The 11148-nt window shown below is 39.7% G+C and overlaps 1 pseudogene; it reads left to right on the top strand.

Moving 5' to 3' along the window:
- The first annotated feature begins 2109 nt into the window (after nucleotides 1–2109).
- LOC119624225 (serine palmitoyltransferase small subunit A pseudogene) lies at nucleotides 2110–3365 on the top strand (annotated as a pseudogene).
- Nucleotides 3366–11148: the final 7783 nt, after the last annotated feature.

Raw genomic sequence — 11148 nt, 5'->3', positions numbered from 1 at the left:
AAAGAAGTGAAAGGGGCAAGAAAATGAACAAAAGGTGGGAAAGATTTTTTTTTTTCTTACTTCATTTAGTCTAAGACAGGCCCTGATTGAGTTCCCACACTAGATCCCACGTCAAGGAGTTGGAAGACTCTGATGTTCTAAGGGTAGAGAGTCACAGTATTTGAGCCACATAGCAGAACCAGATTGCATCTTCACTCTCCACTGGCCCACCTGTCTCTTGTTCTCCAAGTAGTAATTCCCTCCCCAAACTCTAGAGGTGGATTTATCATGAAGCTCAAGCTTCACCGCCCCTCAATTTGCTAGGAGGAACCCTAGCAATGTATTTACTTGCCATATGTTTTGGCAAAACTTGTACAAGTGGGATATTGTAGTCACAATAGGTGAGACTGCTGTCTCTTTGTACTCCAACTTATCCTTATATCAAGTGGCATCCGAGGGGCTGCAGGCATTTTGGGGAGGGGAGCAGCTAAGGCAAGTAGAATTGGAGATACATTCTTTCGGGTTGAATGCTGTTATAGGAATGGCTTTCAGGAAGATACCAACAGCCCACTGTGGAAACTCACCTGGTGTCATAACATAAAGGGGCAAATCTACAGGTTAAATCACAATATGAATACATCTGAGACCCTAGTAGAGGAATTGCAAGGTTTGAAATGGATTGGAACCAGAAGCTGTCTGTGGAAAATTCTTTCCAATCAACTGTAGCAGAGGATTTAGTTTCTACTGACACCTAATTGAAAGGAAGTTCTCTCCTACTGGGAATGCACATGCAGATGCAGTGTACACGGCTGTGTTTTTGTGCTATACAATAAAACTATTTTTCATAGATTTACATATAAAGTCAATAGAAATAATTTTGATATCTAAGGCTGGGCGCGGTGGCTCATGCCTGTAATCGCAGCACTTTGGGAAGCCAAGGTGGGCAGATCACCTGAGGTCAGAAGTTTGAGACAAGCCTCAGCATGGAGAAACCCCATCTTTACTAAAAATACAAAATAAGCCGGGCGTGGTGGTGCATGCCTGTAATCCTAGCTACTCAGGAGGCTGAGGCAGGAGAATCACTTGAACCGGGAGGCGGAGGTTGTGGTGAGCCGAGATCACACCATTGCACTCCAGCCTGGGCAATAAGAGCGAAACTCCATCTCAAAAATAAAAAAAAAGAAAAAGAAATAATTCTGATATTTAGAAGTAAACTGTAGCAAAAAAACAGTTAGGTGTGGTGGCTCATGCCTGTAATTCTTACACTTTGGGAGGCTGAGGCAGGAGGATTGCTTGAGGCCAGGAGTTTGAGACCAGCCTGGGCAACATAGTGAGACTCTATCTCTACCAAAAATTTCAAAATTAGCCTGGCGCTGTGGTGTGTGCCTGTAGTCTCAGCTACTCAGGAGGCTGAGACAGGAGGATCACTTGAGCCTGTGAATTTGAAACTAGAGTGAGCTATGATTTTGCCACTGCTCTCCAGCCTGGGCAACAGAGTGAGACCCTGTCTCTAAAAAATATTTTTTTAAAAAAGTATCATTTCCAGCTGGGCGCAGTGGCTCAGGCCTCTAATCCCAGCACTTTGGGAGGCCGAGGGGGACAGGTCACGAGGTCAGGAGTTCGAGATCAGCCTAACCAATATGGTGAAATCTCCTCTCTACTAAAAATACAAAAATTAGCTGGGTATGGTGCCACACACCTGTAATCCCAGCTACACAGGAGGCCGAGGCAGGAGAATCGCTTGAACCTGGAAGGCAGAGGTTGCAGTGAGCCAAGATCGCGCCATTGCACCCCAGCCTGGACGACAGAGTGAGACTCTGTCTCCAAAAAAAAAAAAAAAAAAAAAAAAAGGATCATTCAAAATTAGTAAATCATTAAAAGGAAGAGATAAATTGCTAATAGAAATAATAGACTTTTATATTATTTAATGATCTAATCAATAAAAAGAATGCGTTATATGAATATTTTTTAAAAATATTTAAATTTATAATTAGACAGGAATGTTTATATTGACAAAGATAATATAAAAACCATAATACACCATTACAAAGAGGACGTTGACCACAAATTAGTTAATAGTGAGTGCCATCAATTCAAAGCATATTTAAGATTAGTCATTGAGAGACTGAAATGCCACCTCATCGCAGGAGGCGCCTGGCAGGGACGGTGCTGGTGCGAGCCTGGAAGTAGATGTCCTGGTTCTACTACCAATACCTGCTGGTCACAATGCTCTACGTGCTGGAGCCTGGGGAGCAGACGGTGTTCAATTCCACGCTGGTTTCCATTGGTACTCAGGATACATCTTCATGCCCCAGCACATCATGGCAATATTGCACTACTTTGAAATTGTACAATAACCAAGATCAGAGGTTCCCTGAGGAAGACCCACCCTACGAAGTTAGAATGAGACCATCAGATCTGATAAGAAACCTTCTAGATGTCGACCTAAGCAACCTTATAAAGACTAAAATTCATGAGTAGAACAGGAAAACCACCCTGACTCATGTGTTGTGTTCTTTATTTTTCATTTTAAAAGAAGCTCTTGCATGGTAGTTTTTGTCTATTTTAACATTGCAGCCATTTGTACTTTGATATCACTATTTTCTTTCTTCTTTTTGAGACGGATTTCATTCTTGTTACCCAGGGTGGAGTGCAATGATGAGATCTCGGCTCACCACAACCTCCGCCTCCCAGGTTCAAGTGATTCTCCTGCCTCAGCCTCCCTAGTAGCTGGGATTACAGTCATGTGCCACCACACCTGGCTAATTTTGTATTTTTAGTAAAGATGGGGTTTCTCCACGTTGGTCAGGCTGGTATCGAACTCCCAACCTCAGGTGATCCTCCTACCTTGGTCTCCCAAAGTGCTGGGATTACAGGCGTGAGCCACCGCGCCTGGGCAATATCACTATTTTCTTAACCTTTGTGACTGTTTCAATATTACCCCCGTGAAAGCTTTTCTTAATGTACCTTTGAGTACATTTTAATTGTCTTCTATTTTTAAAACCCAGAGTCATTAGTTGGGTTTTAGTTTTCTTGCTATTGTATGACATATACATCTGCCTGGATATATTTTTACTCTTGACGAAAGTTTTGTAAGAACAATATAAGATTTAGGATAGGGGTATGGGGAGGGAGGATATTAAGAACTACTTAAAAGAACTACTTGCCAGGCGCAGTGGCTCACACCTGTAATCCCAGCACTTTGGGAGGCCAAGGCGGGTGGATCACGAGGTCAGGAGCTCCAGACCATCCTGGCTAACATGGTGAAACTCTGCCTCTACTGAAAATACAAAAAAAATTAACCGGGCGTGGTGATGGGCGCCTGTAGTCCCAGCTACTCGGGAGGCTGAGGCAGGAGAATGGGTGTGAACATAGAGATGGAGCCAAGATCACATCACTGCACTCCAGTCTGGGTGACAGAGTGAGACTGTCTCAAAAAAAAAAAAAAAAAAAAAAAAAAAAAAAAAAAAAAAAAAAGGTCCGGGCGCAGTGGCTCACGCCTGTAATCCCGCACTTTGGGAGGCCGAGGCGGGCGGATCACGAGGTCGGGAGATCGAGACCATCCTGGCGAACATGGTGAAACCCGTCTCTACTAAAAAATACAAAAAATTAGCCAGGCATGGTGGCAGGTGCCTGTAGTCCAGCTACTTGGGAAGCTGAGGCAGGAGAATGGTGTGAACCCGGGAGGTGGAGCTTGCAGTGAGCCGAGATAGTGCCACTGCACTCCAGCCTGGGCAACAGAGCCAGACTCCCTCTCAAAAAAAAAAACAAACAAAAAAAAAACAAAAAAAACTACCTATATCAAAAGATATTTTATTAAGAGGTACTTTTCTGTAAACTTGAACTCACGAGTATAGTTTTAGTTATCTAGACTCTAACAGCTTTTGCTTTAAAACCATTAAAGCATTTGTGTTTTTTTGTTTTGTTTTGTTCTTTTTTGAGACTAGAGTCTTGCTCTGTTGCCCAGGCTGGATCTCAGCTCACTGCAACCTCCACTCCCAGGTTCAAGTGATTCTCCTGCCTCAGCCTCCCGAGTAGCTGGGATTATAGGCATCCGCAACCACATCTGGCTAATTTTTGTATTTTTAGTAGAGACGAGGTTTCACCATGTTGGTCAGGCTGGTCTCGAACTGCTGACCTCGTGATCCGCCTGCCTCAGCCTCCCAAAGTGCTGGGATTACAGGCGTGAGCCACTGCGCCTGGCCGGGTAATGATTCTTGAGGCAAGAGGTGGTTGAGTATCATTATTATGTAATGTTTATATACCATAGAGTTTTTAAAAGAAGATAAAGCTGTTTCCTCTGAGGGTCACTATTAACAACGTACTTCCTTATATTTAGTTAAATGATTGTAATCCATGCTGCACTTGCACATTGCATTAAGTTATGATGAGATGAATTGTTGTTAAAAATTATAGCAGAAAAAAGTGTAAACTTGGCTAAAATCCTTTCATTCTTTGTATTTTTTTAAAGAATTTTATATCTTAAATGCAAAATGACTACCTAATTTTTTGATGTAAATTCATTAAATTCAAAGAGAAAAAAAGATTAGTCATTGAACAGTAACAACAAAGAAAACAAATTAGAAATACTCTGCAATCTTAGAGTTCACATATGACAAAAATTTGATGGAAATCCCCCAAAACTGACTATAATCCCAAGCATTTATGTGATAGTACAAATAATGAGTTATGAAGCTTACAGAAACTTTTCCAAATTCTTAACGAAAAACAAATTTGATCAACCATGCTACTGGAAAGATTAATCTATCTTTATATGTACCCTCTTGATAGAAAATACTACAAAAATCTTTGTTATATGAAGTCATGACCCAAGAATATAGAGCCAAAAAAAATGAAGGCATAATTATATAGGGGTGTCAGAGCAATTAAGTACCAAAAACATATATTTTTAATTTTGTGATTCTTGTGACAGTTAAATATTTTAAAAATGTGTAATTGATAGCAATGTATTTTCTCACTTTAAATCAACACTCACTCAAACCTAATTTTGTATAAATATTCTTGTCTTCTTTTTTCTTTAAAAGGCTTCTAAAATTATATAAGCTTCAGACCCCAAAAGGAGTAACTTATTAAGAGGAAAACATCCTAGATTCACTTCCACTTCTACTTATTCCAATTCTGGATTTATTAAACCATTACTCAGATTTTAAAACACACCACACGCAAAGAAAAGTTTCTAAAATAAATGAGCTAACATGGATTTTGCCATATTCTCAGTCTTCTTGATAGCCCAGAGATCCTGATACTCTTTGGATTTTGGTAGTGGAATGGTAGATGTGTATTGAGAATGGAAGGGAAGGGAGTTAAGGATAGGGTTCTAGAATTCAGATGCCCTCTTAGGGTCTGAAATGTGGGGGGGTGGGGGGAAAAAGAGAATCACTGCTTATTTTAGTCTGTTCAGGCAGCTGCAACAAAATACCGTAACTGGGTGACTTACAAGTAATAGCAATGTTATTTCTCACATTTCTGGAGTCTGGGAAGTCCAAGATCAAAGTGCTAGCAAATTTGGTGTCTGGTAAAGGCTAACTTCCTTGTTCATAAATGGTGCCTTATTGCTGTGTCCTCACATAGCGGAAGACGTGAGGGAGCTTTTGGGGGCAGCTCTCATAAGGACACTGATCATTCATGAGGGCCTGCCTTCACAACCCAATCACCTCCCAAGGGCCCCCAGTTCCTAACAGCATCACATATGGGGGTGAGGATTTCAACATATAAATTTTAGGAGGATACAAACATTCAGATGATTGGCCAGAGCACTGACCTAGGCAATGGCATCTAGAGAAAAGAGAAAAATAATTTACTTTTGACTTGGGGTGTCTTGGGTTTAAATCCCAGTCCCACCACTTAAATCATTTGTGAGCCCCGTGGAGCCTTGATTTCTGCACTTGTAAAAATAGGCAGAATATTAAATAACTTCAGAATTTTCATGAAAATTAAATGCTACCTCTGAAGTGAAATGAAGATATAAGAATTAAATAAATAGAGCTGTTTTAAAGAGTAAATGTGTTCAGTAATTGGTGTTCTGTAAATGTTAGCTTCGTTCTGAAATATATAGAGCAGGATGTCAACTTATGGAAAGAATGTAAATATTTTTTGGTTATAAATACCAATGAATTTTTCTTACAATACCAATGATCTGTACATACTATATGGATTATATTTCAGCTTTTTGCCTTATCCTAAAGCTCATAGCAAATAGGGTAATGATGTATATGGGCAATTTACAAAAGAAGAAACAAGAATATCTGGTAACATAGCAAGAATTTTTTAACATCTTCTTGGTCATCAAGCACAATATAAACAATCAGATACCATTTCGTTTCTCACACTGGCAAAGATTAAGAAGAATGAAAATGCCCACTAACTGGTGGTAAGGAGGGAAGGGGAAGGGTACGCTCTTGACATTCGATAGTTGGAGTTCAAATTGGTACAGATGTTTTGGAGAGCAATTTAAAAGTAGGCCCCCTCTCTAAAAACAAAATAAAACTTTAAAAATGTTTACCCTGCATTTAAAGCTAAAAGTTTGCCTGACTCTATGATTTAGTTATGCCTCTTCTAGTTTATATTTTTTGAAGTATAAAAATGTCTTCCAAAAGACATGCATAAGAATATACATAACAACTTTATTCAGAATAGCCTAAATGTCTATCAGAAAAAAATAAATCAATAAATTATAGTATTTTTTTTAAAGGATACGATGCAGCAATAAAAAGATGGACTACTGCTATCCGCTACAGCATGGATGAATCTCGCAGACGTTATGTTGAGTGAAGGAAGCCAGAAACCAAAGAATACACACCCTATGATTCCATTTATATGAAGTTCAAGGACAGGGGATAGCTACTGACTGGGAAGAGGCATGAAGAGCATTCTGGAGCACTGCAAATGTTTAATCCATTGATCTGGGTGGTGGTTATAACCGTTGTCTATACACATGTAGAATTCAACTCGCAGTACACTTAAGATTTATTCACCTTGTTGTATATATGCTATACCTCAATTTAGAAGTTTTGAGAAAACATACACTTTGACTTAGCCAATATGTTTTCATTCTAAAGAAAAAAGTCAGAGGAGTACAAAAAAGGTTTATATGCAAGAATGATCACCATAGCATTATTTATAGTAGAAAAAATCTGGAAATAAAATCCAATAATAAAGAAGTAGTTAAATAAAATTATGATATATCAGATAGTAGAATGCTGTAATCATTAAATCAGATAAAATAGAAGAGTCAAAACTATGAAAAGTTTTTCATAATATAATGTTCCAAAAAATATGTTAACCAAACAGTATTTAAGATTTAATACTATATTTGCTTAAAATATACATGTCTGTCTCCCTCTCTCTCTATATATATATATTTATATATATGTATATTACATAATCCACATGCTTATCACACATATCTCTGACTAATGGGATTGTAGATAATTTTCCCTTTTTTTCTCTTGTTTTAAGCAGTTTTCTATTTTGGACATGTCCTATTTTGTAATCTGCAAAAATCTGAAATAAAATGTAAAAGGGAAAAATGCTAGGTGTGGTAGTGCATGCCTATAGTTCCAGCTACTAGGGAGGTTGAGGCAGGAGGATCACTTGAGCCCAGGAGTTTGAGACCAGCCTGACTGATATAGCAAGATCCCATCTCAAAAAATAAAAAATGAAAATAAATAAATAAAAAGGAGGAGAAGGCCAGGCGCAGTGGCTCACACCTGTAATCTCAGCACTTTGGGAGGCCAAGGTGGGTGGATCACCTGAGGTTGGGAGCTGGAGACCAGCCTGGGCAACATAGTGAAACCCTGTCTCTACTAAAAATACAAAAATTAGCCAGATGTGGTGGTGCACACCTGTAATCTCAGCTACTCCAGAGGCTAAAGCAGAAGAATCACCTGAACCCAGGAGGCGAAGATTGCAGTGAGCTGAATTTGCACCACTGCACGCCATCCTGGGTGACAGAGTGAAACTCTGTCTCAAAAAAAAGGTGGGGGAGGGGATTGAAAAAGAAAGCACAAGAGTGAGCAAGTCAACTCTCTATATAAGTAAGCTGTTCTGTACATTTACATATTGCATTCTAGGTATGCCCTTGATGAAGGTAGTTAACCTCTCTAAGCCTCAGGTCCTCTCTGTAAAATGGGAATCATTATTGCACCTATCTTATGGTATTGTTATCTGGATTAAATTAAATATTCTGTATGTAGTGCTTAGCAGTGTCTGACATACCATAAACACTTCATAAATATTAGCCATTACATTACTCTGGGACACTGGCTAAAACTCCTAGGCTACCAGAATTGACTTAACTGCTCTTGTCTTCTTTTCACCTTAGGTATCTACTGACCTGGTTATCGCTTCTTCCTTTAAGGAATATTAGAACACTGCTGGGGATGGGCTGACAAACATACCAGTATTGACGCATCCAGTCCCCTGAGAGGTCTCATCTGATTAGGGACATTCATTCTGAGAACCAGGTCTCAGAATTCTCTTTTGGATGCATCAAAGTCCAACTGATTCTGACAGCCAACTTTGTGTGTATCCCTCAGAGAAGCCTTGGGGCCCAGGTTCCACACCATTCTGTATAAAGTGGAAAGTTAGGAGATAGCTGATTCGCTTTCTCTATAGAATTATCTTCCTCACAGAATTATCAACTCACTATGGGGGTCTATCGCACAGTGGGTTTCAGTTTCTTTTTTTCCATTGCTTTCCTTGTTTTCTATTTTCATTCTTTTCTAAAATTTTCATTTCCAGAGCTGCTTCTGGGCTCTCTTCTCCCTGCGCCAATCCACCCCCACCTCCTCCCCTTTCTCCCTCCTTCCTTCCCTTTCTCACTCTTCCTCTTCATCTCTCTTGAGACAGGTCTAGTGGCCTGGTTGCCATCTGCTGCCTTTTTTTTATGAGGTTGAGATCAGATGGCATCTAATCGATCGTCATGGTCTCCATGGTTACCAGGGTGACAGAGTACTTGGGAGAGACACATTCTCGAGCCTGGGGCTGTCAGACCATTCCTGAGAGGGGAAAGGAAACAAAACCTCTTCCATCATATTTACACCTTTACATCTTTCTCAAATGCAGCAAAACACAGACCCTGTTTATGTTTTACACAGTGACCTAGTGGCTTGAGGCCAGGGAATGCAGAGTGGCTTTTTTCTATTTAAAAAAAATGCACAAGGACAGAAGTAAAGGGTTTTTGTTTTTTTGTTTTTTTGTTTTGTTAGCCTCAGAACCATCCCTTCCCCTCCCTGCTCCATACAGACCATCCATTTTATCATTTTTTTTCTTTCCCCTTTAAATGTTTGGGAATTAATTCAGTAATTCTACTGAGCTGTTATTCTTCCAATAAATCATGGTAGTTTTAAAACTGACAATTGACAGCTATTTGCTTTAGGGAAAGAAACAGCCCTCATAAAATTACCAACACTTTAACTTTTGATTAGAATCAGTGTTAATGTTAATGTTAGTTGTTCTTTGGCCAAGCATTATTTGTAATATGGGAAGCCATTTTTCCCACAAAGAACAGCTTCATATGATCAAATGTAAACAAAATGACCCTTATTGTTAATGCAAAAAGTGCTCAGGCATGACTGTGGTCTGTAATGCTTTAATGCCTAGGGGCTGGCCAATCTGGCAGAAATACATCCAGGCCTTATTCTAATAGAATATGATGGCGTTGACAGCCCAGATCTGGTTGAAAGAGACATGAGAAAGATCTTGGTAATAAGGATATATAGCTAATGGGAAAAGGGCTAGATTTCTGGAGTAACTCAGAAACAAGAAAATAACCAATGATCATACCATTAAATCATGTTAAAACTGCATAAGGAATTCCACCCTTTGCTTATTAAAACACCTTTAACATTAGGCACAGATGACTTGGGCTATAAGCTGCTTTACTTCCTTTTCTGGAAATATGGTATGCTTCTTAACACTTATTAGAAATTCTCCTCTTTTTCTGTCTTTGTCAGAGAAAACCAAACTTAAAATTATAGCACAGGTACAAGGCCTATCTATAGGTGATTTTTTTTTTTTTTCATTTAAAGAAAAAATGTAATGTCAAACCATGAGCAGTGCTTGCTTCCTTCCTTCCTTCTTTTGTCTCTGACTTCCCTTTGGACCTCCTGCATCTTCTTCTGTACAGTTCCTAGTAAGATTCAGATATATTCATTTGCAGTGCCTTTGGCTGTTAAGCAAATAGCACACTGATATTTGAAATAGAAATGATCCCATCAATTGGAGGAGAGACTTTAATATAAAGGGAAAATAATGTATCAAGAACAAAAACCCTCTTACTCATTTTGCACCTTTGCATCTTAGCTAATGCCTGCCTCTCCTTCCCTCTCTGCAGTTCCTCTTATTCTCTCCCTCTTTCCTAGTGAGTGCAATCATTGAATGGCCAGGGGAACTGCTTTTATTTAAGTCTCACCTCCCCAGAAAAGCTTTCCCCAGATTCCCCATCACAGACTTCTGAACTCTTAGTGTTCTTTGGTCTGTGCCTCTCATTCAGGACTTAGCTGTGCTGCCTTTCGCCCCGGCTTATGTATTTGTCATGTTTATCTCTTGCCTCTTATTTACACTGTAAGCTCCAGAAGGGAGAGACCATTTCCTCTGCTTCTGGGCTTCTCCCTTACTTTGTACCTAGTTAGCTCTTACTAAATGTTTGATAAAGATAACAGCAGCCTGTTGTGCCTACAGGGCCAGCGATAGCTGTTTTTTCTTTGAAGACCAGGAACCAGATTTGATTCTTAGCATTTCTTCAACTGCAGGGATTTTACTTTGTGTCAGCCAAGAGGCTTTCCTTACCTCCTTGTCTTCAACACTCTTGTGCACAAGCTTGCTTCTCAGAGAAGGTGGGTTCTACCTTGGAAGGAAATGAGTCGTTTCCTCCCATCAGGACAACTGCCACAGCATGGTGTCAACTCACTCTTGCCTTTCATAAATTGAGTTTGTCAGTGCTCAGCGACACAGCTGAGTGAAATGTTGTGTGATGCGGGCTGTCTCCTGGGAGAGAGAAACTGGCATAAACCACATCCTAATGGGATCCAGAAACAAAGAAGCGTGAATGAAGTGTTAATTGCATTCATAAAGACATTAACAAAGGAATTAAAATGGCAGAAGCTTCCGTCCCCCACTCAAGATTCACAGAAAAATATGTTATCC

This window comes from Chlorocebus sabaeus, chromosome 20 (assembly GCF_047675955.1).
Source record: "Chlorocebus sabaeus isolate Y175 chromosome 20, mChlSab1.0.hap1, whole genome shotgun sequence".
Taxonomy (NCBI): domain Eukaryota; kingdom Metazoa; phylum Chordata; class Mammalia; order Primates; family Cercopithecidae; genus Chlorocebus; species Chlorocebus sabaeus.
This window is presented reverse-complemented; position numbering and strand designations above follow the sequence as displayed.